The sequence below is a fragment of the Pleurodeles waltl genome, chromosome 10 (assembly GCF_031143425.1).
Source record: "Pleurodeles waltl isolate 20211129_DDA chromosome 10, aPleWal1.hap1.20221129, whole genome shotgun sequence".
NCBI classification, from domain to species: Eukaryota; Metazoa; Chordata; class Amphibia; order Caudata; family Salamandridae; genus Pleurodeles; species Pleurodeles waltl.
The window spans coordinates 463,116,490-463,131,813 of NC_090449.1; the positions used below are offsets into that span (position 1 = coordinate 463,116,490).

The 15,324-nt window shown below is 43.1% G+C and overlaps 1 long non-coding RNA gene across 1 annotated transcript in view; it reads right to left on the reverse strand.

The window, feature by feature from the left end:
• The window catches only part of LOC138260769 (uncharacterized), a 45,105-nt gene that overhangs the window by 24,039 nt on the left and 5,742 nt on the right, over positions 1-15,324 (reverse strand). Inside the window, exon 2 of the long non-coding RNA XR_011198976.1 lies at positions 11,003-11,086. This is a non-coding gene — a long non-coding RNA (uncharacterized lncRNA). The remainder of the gene's footprint in view (positions 1-11,002; positions 11,087-15,324) is intronic.

The following is a 15,324-nucleotide window of genomic DNA, read 5'->3' on the forward strand; positions in this document are numbered from 1 at the left end:
GCTAAAGTGCAGATGCTCTGTAATCTAAACATGGGGACACTGGCTTCTTCACAATTGGCATATTTAATTTACTTGTAAGTCCCTAGTAAAGCATATTTTATGTGTCCAGTGCCTGTAAAATTAAATGCTACTAGTGGGCCTGTATCACTGATTGTGCCACCCACTATAGCAGCTTTTCAAACATATCTCAGGCCTGTCACTGCATGTCAGGAATCCCCAAGGTGCCTCCTGGGTTGTGTGTCAGCATCCCCAGGGATTAGGGTTAAATGATATATCTGTTCTGGGTTAAACCTTCATGTTTCTAAGTAAACATGATGTGCTGTGTTACACAATTGGTTTTATCAATGCTTGTTTTACCAATGTTTGTTTGCTAATGTGAGCAGGTGTAGACATATGCTTCTAATTGGTTGTGGTGTAGACGTGCTTCTAATTGGGTGTGGTGACTCATCCACATGTGGAAACTCAACTTCTTTGCAGATTGGCTATAAATAGAAGAGTGAAGCATGCCTCCCTGCTTGGCTTTGTTTTGCTTCCTGATCTCAGCATCTGATTTGGAAGTCCAGCCCCTGATGTCATCCTCTTATTCAGGACTTTTGAGGCAATTCTTTTCTTTGTTCCTGTACCAGCTGACACCAGGCATTCCTCCAACACTCCGGAAAAGACTGCAGCTAAGTGACTAGTATTCTCCAGGGAGTTTGTTCTTTTAGCGCTGTGCTTTCCAAGAACAGCTGGTGTATTTCAGACCTCGTATTTTGCCAGAGTGCTTATCTTGAAGAGACAAATGCATTTCTGAACATTCTACATTATTATTATAGTTACTTGACTAAATGTGCTTCAGGAAATCTGCTTGAGCTCAAGTATTACAAAAAGTGACAGTGCAATTTTAAAAGAGCATTTCCATGACTTTTCTTTCTCTAATAGCATAACTCTTGGATTTAAATTGTGTCATTCATGCCTGAGTTTCAGGTTTAAGGAATTTGCTTTTGAAGGGTTTTTCTCACACAGTGAAACCAAATCAAATTGTGCCACCCTAACTGTTTAAACCCAGAGTGAACATTTGTATTTCTTGGATTGTTTTTGTTTCTTTTAGTTTAACCCTATGCATGCAGGAAAGTTGTACGTGATATAATTAATGCACTTGTTTGTCTTTCTTGTGCATGATAAGTGCAACCACAGTTCTAATTGTAGTGTGCAACAGTGAATCTCTGTGAAGCCAGCCCTAGTGTCGTAGTACTTATTGTTATGGTACTCAGTTTGGGTTTTTAGTAATGCAGTGTTAGTGATTGTGCTAACAGTTATTATTATCCAACAAAAGAGCTGAGCATCCCGGTGTTCTTCTACCGCTCCCGTGCCCATATCAGTAAGAGAGATTCAGTTTAAAGGAAGTTAAGTGCACTAACTCTACTACCACTCTCACTCTGTCAACAATGACCTGCCCCCCGAAGTTACAGGGTGCCTGGCTGGACCTGCAAGACGTGGCAGTGGTTTGTCTTTCTCTTTCACTCCCCCTTTCTTTTTGGGACACCTGCCAGGGTTTCTGTGTCCACCAGGAAGTGCCGAGAGGTGTTCCAGGAGGTCGGGGTGCATACCATCGCCCCTGCAGACATCCTGCTTTTCAGGTGAGTGGCCCCGTCTCGACACTGCAGAGGCTGAGTGTGCAGTTTTAAACTGCCACTGCAAAATGACAGTGCACCCGCTTGCCAGACCCAAACCTTCCTTTTTATTACACATAAGTCACTCCTGGTTAGCCCCTAGGTCAGGGTGTAGTGTACGTAAAAAGTTGGACATGTAGTTTTAAGTTTAACATGTCCAGGTAGCAAAATAATTACTATAATTGTCTTTTTTTTTTTTTTTTTACTACTGCAAGGCTTATCCTTCCCAATGTTTAAAAATGGGGTTACCTTAAAGCATCCTATAACTGTAACTTTCAATTGGGAAAAGACAGATATGTGGAGTTTGGTGTCGATGGACTCACAGTTTAAAATCACAACTTATGGTGAAGTTGAAGTTAAATTTTAAGTCTGAACATACCACTTTTAAAAGATTGGCATGTTCTTACTTTAACCATTCTGTGCCTCTGCCTGTCTCTGAATACATGTCTGGGATAGATGACGGCTGGGCTTTGTGCATTTCCTCTAGAATGTCCCACACTAAAGGAACATGGGTGTAACATCTGCAGACTGATGGGTCTTCCTGAGTTAGATGGGGCGGGATGAGCTGACATCTGAATAGGGCAAAATAACCACCTGCAGAGTGCCTGAGCCAGGGAAGGAAGGGAAGGGACATTGTCATCTTCAAAGGCCTCTTTGAACATTCCACTACTTCAAAGGCACATTGGGGTATAAGTATTGGACCCTAAACCTCATCAAATCAGAATCCTACTGGAACCAAGAACATTCTGCTAGGAAGAAGGACTGCTGTGCTACCAGGATGGACTGCCACGCTGCAACTGCATTCCTGTGCTGTCCGACTGCTTGCTGTGCTGTAGGAGGGACTGAGACTTTGCAACCTGGTTTGCTGTGTTGGCCTGCTGCCTACGCTGGAGTGAGAAAGGACTGGACCTGTTCTCTACATCCTTACACCAAAGAATCTCCAAGGGTCTGTTGGCTTGCCCCCTTTTCAGGGAAGTCTCAAGGCCGTCAAAGACTTCCTCCGCACAACTGCTGTTAGCTACTTCTGAGTCCGACCCTCCTGGATTTGCCCACGATCAGCCTTGGGCATCTTTTGGTGGGCCTGCTGCCGTTTTGCAAAAGCCTGCATGTACACACACTGTGCCCCAACTGAAAACTCATTGTGTGCACTGCTGATCACAGACTGTTACAGGTGCCTGGTTTCCCCAAACCTGCACTGCAAAAGTAACCCAGCGTGGCCCCATGCGGCCAACATCCATCAGGTGGGGGAGGACCACTCACTACGTGACACTGATCCCCTCTCCACCCCTGAAAGTCCAGATGAAGGGAGACTGCTGTGCCTGCCCTCACTGTCTTGAGTCAGCTGCATCGGACTCCAGCGTGACTTGCCTTTGCATTGCGGATGCTAAGGAAAAGTACTGTGCACGCCGATCTGCGTTCACATAGGTGGCCCAAAACCCACCCAGTTCAACTAAATCACCATGTTCTTGCATTCTTGCCATAATACTTGTGAAGGATGGTATGCATGCGTTTACATTGAGAAAATCCCTGTCTCCTTCCCCAGGCATCACCATAAAGGATCGGACTGTCGCTAGTATGTTTTCACCACTACAATTGCATACCTTGTTAAAACGTTAACATTTTTGTTGGTTTGCACTTTACTAAGACAAATATTACACATCTTTCTAAACTGATGTGGAGTCTTGTGATGTCTTTCACTACGTTGCTGTAACCAGGTATTGTACAAATACATTACACATTGCCTCCTTGTAGGAAGGTAGCCTCTTTCTAACCTTTCTACCCCCACTTTTGGCCTGTTTGTGAGTATATGTCAGGGTGCTTTTACTGTCTCACTGGGATCCTGCTAGCCAGGACCCCAGTGCTCATAGTTTGTGGCCTAAATGTGTTCCATGTGTGGTGCCTGTGTCACTGAGGCTCTGCTAACCAAAACCTCAGTGCTTATGCTCTCTCTGTCTTTACAATTGTCACTGCAGGCTAGTGACCATTTTTGCAATTCTGATTGGCACACTGGAACACCCTTATAATTCCCTAGAATATGGTTCCTAGGTACCCAGGGTATTGGGGTACCAAGAGATCCCTATGGGCTGCAGCATTTCTTTTGCCACCCATAGGGAGCTCAACCAATATTACACATCCACGTTATTTCACAGCCATTTTACACTGCGCTTAAGTAACGTATAAGTCACCTATATGTCTAACTCTCACTTAGTGAAGGTTAGGTGCAAAGTTACTAAGTGTGAGGCAACCTGGCACTAGCCAAAGTGCCCCCACATTGTTCAGGGCAATTTCCCCAAACTTTGTGAGTGTGCGGACACCATTACATGCGTGCACTACATATAGGTCAATACCTATATGTAGCTTCACAATGGTAACTCTGAATACAGCCATGTAACATGTCTAAGATCATGGAATTGTCCCCCCCAATCCACATCTGGTATTGGGGTGCAAATCCCATGCATCCCCGGGGCTCCAGCATGGACCCCGGGTACTGCCAAACTAGCTCTCTGGGGTTTTCACTGCAGCTACCGCTGCTGCAAACCCACAGACAGGCTTCTGCCCTCCTGGGGTCTGGGCAGCCCAGTCCCAGGAAGGCAGAACAAAGGATTTCCTCTGAGAGAGGGTATTACACCCTCTCCCTTTGGAAGTAGGTGTTAAGGGCTGGGGAGGAGTAGCCTCCCCCCAGCCTCTGAAAATGCTTTGAAGGGCACAGATGGTGCCCTCCTTGCATAAGCCAGTCTACACCGGTTCAGGGATCCCCCAGCCCCTGTTCTGGTGTGAAACTGGACAAAGGAAAGGGGAGTGACCACTCCCCTGTCCATCACCACCCCAGGGGTGGTGCCCAGAGCTCCTCCAGTGTGTCCCAGACCTCTACCATCTTGAATGCAGAGGTGTGAGGGCACAATGGAGGCCTTTGAGTGGCCAGTGCCAGCAGGTGACATCAGAGACCCCTCCTGATAGGTGCTTACCTGGATTAGGTAGCCAATCCTCCTCTGAGGGCTATTTATGGTCTCTCTGTGGGTTTCTTGTCAGATAAAGAATGCAAGAGCTCACCAGAGTTCCTGCGCGTCTCCCTCTTCGACTTCTGCCAAGGATCGACCGCTGACTGCTCCAGGACGCCTGCAAAACCACAACAAAGTAGCAAGACGACTACCAGCAACATTGTAGCACCTAATCCTGCTGACTTTCTCAACTGTTTCCTGGTGGTGCATGCTCTGAGGGCTGTCTGCTTTCACCTTGCACTGGAAGCCAAGAAGAAATCTCCTGTGGGTTGACAGAATCTTCCTCCTGCTAACGCAGGCACCAAACTTCTGCATCACCAGTCCTCTGGGTCCCCTCTCATCTTGACGAGCGTGGTCCCTGGAACACAGGAGCTGGATCCAAGTGACCTCAACAGTCCAGTGGTCCTTCTGTCCAAATTTGGTGGAGATAAGTCCTTGCCTTCCCACGCCAGACAGTAATCCTTTGTACTGCGTGGTCTGCAGCTGCTCGGGCTTCTGTGCACTTTTGCGAGGAATCCTTCGTGCACAGCATAGCCCAGGTCCCCAGCACTCCGTCCTGCATTGCTCAACTCACTGAGTTGACCATCGGCTTTGTGGGACCCTCTTTTGTAGTGTTGAGACGACCCCGTGCTCAGATTTCTTGAACGCCTGTTCAAGTGTTTCTGCGGGTGCTGCCTGCTTCTGCGTGGCCTCTCTGTGCTGCTGAGCACCCCCTCTGTCTCCTCCTCCAAGGGGCGACCTCTCCTGGTCCTTCCTGGGCCAGGGCAGCACCCATTTTCCTCAACTGTGAATCTTGCAGCAAGCAAGGCATGTTTGCGGTCTTTCTGCGTGGAAACAACTCAGCGTCCTCCAGCACGCCGTTGTTGCAGAATATTCAGCTTCTTCCACCCGGAGGCAAACCCTTTTGCACCTTCATCGGGGGGTTAGTGGGCTCCTGCCCCCCCCGGACACTTTCGTGACTCTTGGACTTGATACCCTTCCTTTACAGGTCCTCAGGTCCAGCAATCCGTCTTCAGTGCTTTGTAGTCCGTTGTTCTCTTTGCAGAATCTCCTATCACGACTTGTGTGTTTCTGGGAAGTAGGGTAACTTTACTCCTACTTTTCAGGGTCTTGGGGTGGGGTATCTTGGACATCCTTAGTGTTTTCTCACACTCCCAGCGACCCTCTACACACTACCCTAGGCCTGGGGTCCCTTCGTGGTTCGCATTCCACTTTTAGAGTATATGGTTTGTGTTGCCCCAAGGCCTATTGCATCCTATTGTATTCTACAGTGTTTGTACTACTTCTCTAACTGTTTACTTACCTGATTTTGGTTTGTGTGTATATTTTGTGTACTTTACTTACCTCCTAAGGGAGTATATCCTCTGAAATATTTTTGGCACATTGTCACTAAAATAAAGTATCTTTATTTTTAGTATCTGAGTATTGTGATTCTTATGATATAGTACTATGTGATATAAGTGGTTTAGTAGGAGCTTTGCATGTCTCCTAGTTCAGCCTAAGCTACTCTGCTATAGCTACCTCTATCAGCCTAAGCCGCTAGAACACTACTAATCTACTAATAAGGGATAACTGGACCTGGCACAAGGTGTAAGTACTAGCAGGTACCCACTATAAGCCAGGCCAGCCTCCTACACTCCTATGTTAAGTCTGACTGCTCAGTGCCAAGCTACCACAGGGTGAGCACAGGTTAAATTACATTGCATAACTGACTTACCCTGACTAGAGTGGTGGTCCTTACATAGAGAGGGTGCATTCACTTGCCAACTAGAGACCCTAATATTGGGACAAGACAATACCAACTTTCTAAGAGTGGAAGTTTCAGAATTGTGACTTACCAATAGAGTTTTAAATTACAATTCTTTGGACACCAAACTCAACATTCCTACTGGCTCTGAATTTAATGTTAAATGTAGTAAGCCAACCCACTGTATTCCTATGGAAGAGGTAGGCTTTGCAGTAGTGAAAACCAATTGAAGAGTTTTTCACTACCAGGGCATGTAAAAGCTAAGCGTGCATACCCAACTTTTATAATACACTGCACCCTGCCCTATGGGCTTTTTGGGACCTACCGTAGGAATGACATGCATTAAAAAAAAAATGACGGAAGGCTTAGACCTGGTAAAAGATGTATTTTGCCATGTCGAAATAGCAGTTTAAAACTGCACACATGGGCTACAATGACAGGCCTGAGACAGGTGTAAATGGCTACTTAAGTGAGTTGCACAATCCGTGCTGCATCTCACTAGTAGCATTTGATTTGCAGGCTCTGGGTACATGCAGCACACCTTTCCTAGGGACTTATAAGTAAAGTAAATGTGTCAATTGGGTACAAGCCAATTTCACCAGTTTTGAAGGAGATAGCACATGTACTTTATCATGGCTTAGCAGTGGTAAAGTGCACAGTCTTAAGGCCAACAAAAACAACATCAGCAAAAATGGAGCTGTAGGTCAAAAAGATTGGGGAGACTGCCCTAAGGCTGAGACAGCTAATAATCAAGAAACTGGAAAGCACCACTAGTTTCAGACATCAGTCTCAGATTGAAGAAGGCTTGCCATACTGAAAGAGTGTAGACAGATTTCTCAGAATCTGGGACCAATAAACTATGTAGGCGACAGGTGATGCATGTGATGGTTGTCTTCGGTTTTAAAGTCAGCCAAGTAAACTGCATGTCAGTAGTCAAGTGCTCTGACTTTTTTATTTACTAGGGGATGTCAAACTACAGATCAGAAAGCGTAACAGGCCCCCTATACAATCAGTTTCCTTAGAATTGTGGTTTACATTTTGGAAAGTTGTAATATGCAGTCCAGTATGAGAAGCAATGTACTGCCCACAAACACTGTGAAAATATGTTCTTACTCCAGAATACGTTTCAGTAAATCGTTATAGCTATTTAGTAGTAGAGAGACAACACCAATTGAGCTTATCCTCTCTCCCGGAGTTAAAGCCTTAATTAGCCTTAAACCAATGATGCTAGCATAGATACATCTGACTGTTCAGTTTATATTTTTACTGCTTATGAAGAAAACATGTAATTGGAATTGGAATTTATGTTCACTTCTTGGTACATTGTCAAATTTACCTCTAGTGGGTGAGTTACTGACATGATTCCTTGTGTAATGTGAGCAGAGTGATGATTTTGTTTGTCTTTCAAAATAAATATTTCACAGGAAAGATTGTAAGTTCAATTCATTTTAAAGTCATCCAGGTCATCAAGGTTCATGGTTCATGGTTCATTTAGAAAAAGACAGGTAGGGTACCCCAGTGCTTCACAGCTGCAGAGAAGGCAAGTGCACACCAACACAAGCCAACAATATGCACATACATACATACATCCCTAGGTTTGCTATATTGAACTGAGTATTACATGTAGCACTATCTGTGATACAGATGAGGAGACTCACACAATCACCAAATGCAGATCCATCCCTGGAGATGTCTGCACCCCAACCAAATGAAAACAGAATAAGCCCAATAGATAACACCCAGTGTACTGAAAAGCTGTACCACAATATCAGATCCAAACAAGCACTACCAACCTACATAAAAGTAGTATACCAGAAGCTCTAGGGATCATGGAAGGGGGTTTAATTCCATCAAATGACCAGAGCTTGATGTTAATTCTCCCTGCACAAGTTCACCCGTTGGAGAATTGAATCCTCTTCATGGCAATAGCAGCTTGAATAGGAGGATGAGTTTTGTAGGTCTAGCAACCAACCTGGGATACAACAATGATCAACAAGGCTATGTCCTATTTCTTCATAAATTATTATTGACAGAGGCATTTGACAAACATGGGTATAGTGCACAGCTTATGATTGTTATAAAAGTGAATGTGGAGGCGGCATCTGTGGTTACTCGCTTAGGTGAAAAAAACACCTACTTTGCCTCATCAGAACTTAATAACGAGAGTAAGGACGTTTAAGTCTGCAAAATATTGTTAGCAAGGACATACTGATGTTGCATAAAAATTATTACTCACCACAAGATCTCTGGAGAAAACCTGTAAATTAACTGGGAAGACGTTTATTCCTCAGATACAGTAAGGAAACAGACCTGGGGCTCAAATTGGGATTCTGCAGCGTGACTAATGTTTTTGTTACTTTCATGTTAATGTTTATGTTGCCGCATAGGCTCTTATTATCTTAATGAGAATACTGGATTTCGAGTGCCAGAATCGCCTGCGGTGTGGGAGACTGAGTATGACCCACTACAGGTGACACCTGTCACTCCAATCCGGGTTCAGCTCCGGCAAACTAGCAGTGTCATCTCTACCACAGGGCAGCAGAAAGCATGACATAACTGGTTTCTCAAGGAAGCCGTGGTCACTCAGGTCTCACCCGTTTCTCTCAGTTACATTAGTGTCACATACACAATGACAAACAGAGGCAGTATGTTTCAATAATGCTTTAATAAAGAGACTGCATCTTAGATAGCAAAGCGTGGACTGCAATAACCAGGATGATACAGCATGACAAGATTAAAATTGTGACAAGGAGAGTAAAACATAAATAATGCTACCATATTGTCACAAGAGTCAATAGACTAATTCCTACCTAAGCTATGATAGAGCACAGCGTGTTAAGCTCTAATTCTGCCCTTCAGGTTCCCATGGGAAGACATCATTCCCCATACCTGAGCAAAGGCCTGAAGTCTGTAAAGACAGCTGTAGCGAAGCAATCAGCATACAGTCGTGGTTCTCTGGCTGGAATCTCCCTCTAACGTGTAAGGGACAGGGAAGTGTTTTTATAATAAAACAGCTGATGTTCTGTAGAAAATGTCCCTATGTAAGGATGTGTATTTTCTATGAATGTCACAGACTAAACTTATTCCACTTTCACCGCCAACCTATCTTGCTGCAGCCTTGGAAGAAGCACAGAGTGAGGAAGAATGTCTTGTTTGAGAACAGAATGCTGGCCTAGGCAAAAACAGTTAGATAGAGAGAAATAAAAAGACCGTAAAAGTTGCTATCATAACAATAATAAAGCAAAGCTGAATAAAATATATCTAGGTTAAAGTGCACAGCGGCAGGCCTAGTATGTTAAAATAATGTGTGTGAAGCTATAACTAAAATGGCTACACAGCAATGTAGACAACGCACCCCCAGTTCCTTAAAAATAGTAGGTTGTTGGAGCAAAGATTCTCACTCTTCATGCTTATGGTGAGATATGTTGGAGAAAAAGAGGCTTTTTGACCCGTCTTGGACCCAGAAAAAAGACTTAATACTGATAAGGTGGTGCTGAGAAGTGTGTAGAAAAACATGCTGTTGAAGCAAACATGGCCAATGCCATGTTTATTCTCTACACAAAAAAAGATGAACATTCCAGATAGAGTGGGTGGAAAAGACTCATGCAGAGCTGTAAACTGGCGCCTACCCACTACAATATACTCCTAAATAATTTTGAGAATTGTGTTAGAGTGCCCAATGGGCAACAGTAATCAAGTAAAAGTTTATTATATCCAAATGATACAGTACTATTTTTCTAGAGCAAATTATCACCAGCTTCCAGATGCCTTTCAATAGTATTGTGGCCATAGACAATAAGAAACCAATGATTTTCACACAAGGTATCATAGCGAGCAGGCAATATATTGAAAAAAAAAAACAATTCACACTGTATAGGATTAATCTGCAAATGGTGGAGAGATATGACTATGTGGACCTCTGTTTAAGCGGTAAAGGCTCATGAGCATCACGTCGCAAAAATTCAATCCCAACCTGGCAAAAACAGCGAAGTCGATTGCAGGGACCTTATCAAGTCTAGGGGAGGGAGCCACCAAGACCCACTCCCAGTGGGGGAAGAGGGTGGGGAAACCATGATTGTTCCTCATGAAAGCAAAGACATTTCTGCAATAAAAATGGCAAGACAAGTGTTTAGCCGTTTTTTATCTGACTAGGCAGGAGGGCGATCAATTACTTTATGTAATCCATTTATATCCAGTCTTCACTGCCCAGTGGGTTATGAATATCACAACCAATGGCAGATGGTATTATGTAATTAGGACCACAACATGTATATAGAGTAAAAACACTTGCAAATGTCTTCCGTTCCTACAATTCTTGCAATTATATAACCAACATATGAAAATAAACTGGCATAAATCAAGATACATAAATCATAACCACTACACTGATCACATAAATAAAAAAGAATCATATTTTAGCTATATGTTACAATATTTACTGGCATACATGCACACGGCATATAATAATACATGACATGTAATAACAATTTTGCACAAACTTAAAGCAAGTCAGCATCTTAGTAACAAGAGGCAAGTACAATAGCAATGCACGACCTTGGTAAAGGCAAGGCATTTCTGAAAAAGCTAGAAAATATGTTTATTACCAGCAAGGAGGTCTGCAGAAGCTGATGAGCTAGATACTGCTTGCGCTGTGGATTGTGGTTCTGTAGTGCATCCTCCAAAGGCATCTGCAGAGTATTCCCGAAATTTAGCATGAATGGTGATGAAACACTGCAGTAAGTGCAAGGTTATTCCACAAATGGCAACACAGAGTACAATGGAATTATGACCTGGAGCCGCACATAAATCAAGTCTGGTGATGGCTGGCCATGTAGTATTATCATTTAGGGCCAAGAGTTATGACATGGAGACTTGCCCCGTCTGTGCACTGTGACAGCAACTCACTGCATCATGTTATTAATTACCTTCCACTGTGCCAAGGATTATACAGTCTGGACCCTCATTAGCTTGGCACCAAATGTATCACTTATTAAATGTACCTACGCCTAAAGTCATGTTCTGGGCCTTCTTCAAGTACCATTGCTGAAAATTCTCTCCAGTGGCTTCTTCTCATACCTTATACCTTAACTGAGTGACCTTCTATAGGGCATAGGCTTGCAACGGTTGGTGCTCTCATCCTTCTCATTCCTGATGACCTTTTAACCCCTGATGCAGTCAAAATGCTGCTGAATCTCATACAGCTACTTCCTTGGGTCACACAATCTTCTACTTGATTTTTTATGTTATTGACTAGTCTCATTATTTTAGGAGTCCTGAGTCAGCTGATTTTTACCTCTATATAATCTCTTCTTACTTTGTCACTTGCCCACCATGTGACCACTTTTTGAGAACTAGCTTTTGTGATTGGGCATTTATATGTTTATATGAATAAAATGTTTATTTTGTAATTCTCTCAGAAATGTTTGAGATTAAGGGTGGAGGTATGTACAACTCAATGCATTACTGGCTTAAATGGTGATCCAGTGAATAATCAAGTTACTGACACACAAGTCAATTATAAGCTATTATTCTTGTTACTGCTTTAGTTTCATAATATTCTTTGGTGAAGTATGAGATAGTCCTGGTTAAATGTGACCGATTTCCTATCCTTAGCATCTGTGAAGACAATCTTATGAAAATCATGCTAGCCTAAATTTCAGTCCAGCTATGGATGCTCTTGTTCAGCCCATACACATTTGTGAGAACTTGCAATGACGTGACAGACTTTTCCTCTATGCACAATAATTAATGTAATGGCATCATAAAGGGGTCACCAATGCTGCCCCAAAATACTTTGTTAGCCCCCTGGCCTACTGTGAAGCACTCAAATTAGCAGTAGTTACCTGACATTTTGTGTAGTTCTCCAAATTTATAGTCAGGACCTGGCTTACTGAGCCTACGTTTGAATGATTACATATAGTGGTAACAACCTGTCCTATGATGTTAGCACCCCACTATATAAAGCCACCATTTCTGTATTTTATTTTCTGCCCAGGGTGTTCAAAACTGTCAATGTTATTCAATCAGGTGTTTAAGGTACAAAAAAGAGTTTATCAAAGGATATATTCAAACACACCCCAATCATTAAATAATGGATACCTAGGCACATACCCCTCCTCATTGAACTAAGTTCTATTAACAGTTAAACAGATCGCAAAAATTAAAAAAAGGCCTGAGATTCATTTATAGTTGTGATACTTTACTTATTCAAATAAAAGGTAATCAACAGTCACCAAAATCGTTCAACCAAAGACTAATAATTCAGTATCCCAAAGAAAAACTATATATGAGCGACAATAATTAAGCTGTCCATGTTTATTCATCATTTTCCAACACAGAGGGGACTGAAGGTCCATCAAAAGAGTCAAATGCGCTGTACCTTTCTATCCCGCTTCCTAAATTGTCATTAAGCCGGGTATCTATGGTTAACACATGCTAGGAATATAAGTGTAACAGTGCTGAATATCCGTATGATTTGCTTTCTGAAAATACAAGTTAAGTCTTTAGTTTGTTACAAAAATAAGATAAGTGACTATTAGCCAGAACAAAATACTATCTAAGAAGTTAATTATTTTGTTTTTCACAGTTGACTGGAGGCTGAAAAAGTGTTGTCAGGATTGACTTTGATGGCAATAAGAATTTTGAGAAATAACTTCAGGACAGGTATGAAAGAAGTTTGTTAATGTGCTCCTTTGCGGTCGACTGGGAAGAATATAGGATCAACCATGAGTTGAAAATCAATTTCCGATCTCTCTAGCCAATGGTTTTGACTGGAAGCCACACCCTGTCCATTATTTTGCACACCATGCCACCTCAGTTTGGACCCAGTCATATGCGAATCAGTCTCGACCCTGCAACATTAGGACCAGGCCAGCCCAGACTGCCAGGTCCTCCTTGAATCTGAACACAAGCAATCCAAGACAGGTTTCACCTTATTAGGCTTTTCAGTCCACTGGGATGAACTAACACATTCTATCCATGCATATGGCCTGGGTCAAAACAGTGTGGCATGGAATACAAAGTAATGATGGGCTGGGATGCAGTTCAGAGTAATACCAGTACCAGAGATTAATTCAAGTATTCCATACATCTTTTCTGTATACTTAAGTTTGAGAGAGGCAGCAGGGGTTGGGTTTGATATGGGCCTGTAGCAAATCTGTATTTTCTGTATGGGCTATTTGGATTTTACTGTCTTTTTCTAGACCTTATTTTTGCTGGTTTTATAACTCTGCAAACTTTTAGTCCTGCTAATCACCAGGAAAGTACCCGTGCTTCCCTTTTAAACATAGTTACATTGGATTATCCCTGATTGGCATGCATAACTTGCCTGCTAGACCCTAGACTATGGTATGGAAGTTATACTGTGTGCTATAAAGTTAAATGCCACCTGTGAACCGCAGCACCTGTTGTGCCATCCACGAATGGTCATATCAAATGGGGTTTTACTCCTATCCTGTGTAGTCTGGCTGCAGCAGCCAAAAACCTGCTGTCAAGCTTGTGAAAATAACCCTTTTGACAGGTGGTTACTCTGCTTTTAAATATTAATAAGTATCCCCTGAGAATAACCTGTCGCCCACAAGGTAGGGTGCCTAATATTTCAAAGTAGGGCTTGTGCAAAATTAAATCTGGCATGTTCCTCCAATGACTAGCCCCCAAAATGTATTTCCAATGGCAGGACTGTAAATGGATGCTAGAAAATGCCAGTATAGGCTATAAACATGAATCTATAACCCTTGATTGGAAATAACTAAACTAGTTATTCAAAAATATTTTACTATCAATATATCAATGTTTATTAAAAAAAAGTCACTTTTAGAAAGTTACCCTTTTTCTGCCTGAAGTTCCCAGAGGCTAGTTTGCATTAGCCTCTAGCAGATTCCCAAAATGTACTTCCCCTTAAGGAAGTGTGAAAACTGCTCCCAGACAAATGAATGGCTTGGGCCTGGTGACAGGCTGGCTGGGTGCTGGGCATTTGACCGTTATCAGCCCAGGAAGGACACCTGGGGTGGCCCCAGGAATTTCATTAACTTGAAAGAGAAAGAGGTGAAAACTGCCCATTCATAACCTAATGCAAGGAGAGACTTTAAGAAAGGAAAGCTCTTGTCCTCAAGGTCAAAATTAGCCAGGCTGGATCTGAATCCAGTTGAAAGGAAGCTACCCCTCTAACTGGTTTGGAGAGGACACATAGGACTGCTCAAATCCCTAGCCATACCTCTAGGTGGACACTAGAACTCTGCAGACGGGGGAAGGGGTTGCCCATCTTGGATTTTATAAGTGAGGGAATCCTGTGGGATTGTTGGCAGTAGGGCAAATGGGAACTGCTGAAAAAGTGTTAACCTCACTGGTAAGGTAGTCGCCAGGAATCCCTTCCACCGATTAGTTAGTGCCAACCATAAATGTGGTATCCTGTGGTACCCTCTTCAAAACAGTTTCTGGTCACGTGGAAGATCAGAAGAGGACTGGACCTGCTGCCTGTGACCTGACAGCAGCCTGAAGGACTACACTTGCTCCCTCGTGTGCCCAGGACAAAGAAGTGGACTCCAAGAGTCAGTTAGCAGCAATTCTTTTCTGCAAGTTGTCTTTTTTCTGAAGTGATCCCTTAACCAGTACCAACTGTACTTGGAAATTACATTGCTGATGTCCTCGCGCTAGTGAGTCCTGGCCCTCAAGTGCTGCCCTTGAGATCCAGAGAGCCATAGAAATAACCCTAATGATCTGGTCCAGGAATCATGAGAGTTGGGAAGATTTTTTACTTCCTCAGGAACTGTCTGGTGGACCTTGCAGAAGAAGTGTCCACTTTTGATGCAGCTACACCGGATACTGCTTCAAATATATTCTGCTGGAGGGCTCTGAGCTACATAAAAAGGCTAAGTCAGAAGGTAAGTCTTTGACCCAGACAAACGCACTTGGAGTATTGGAGTTACAC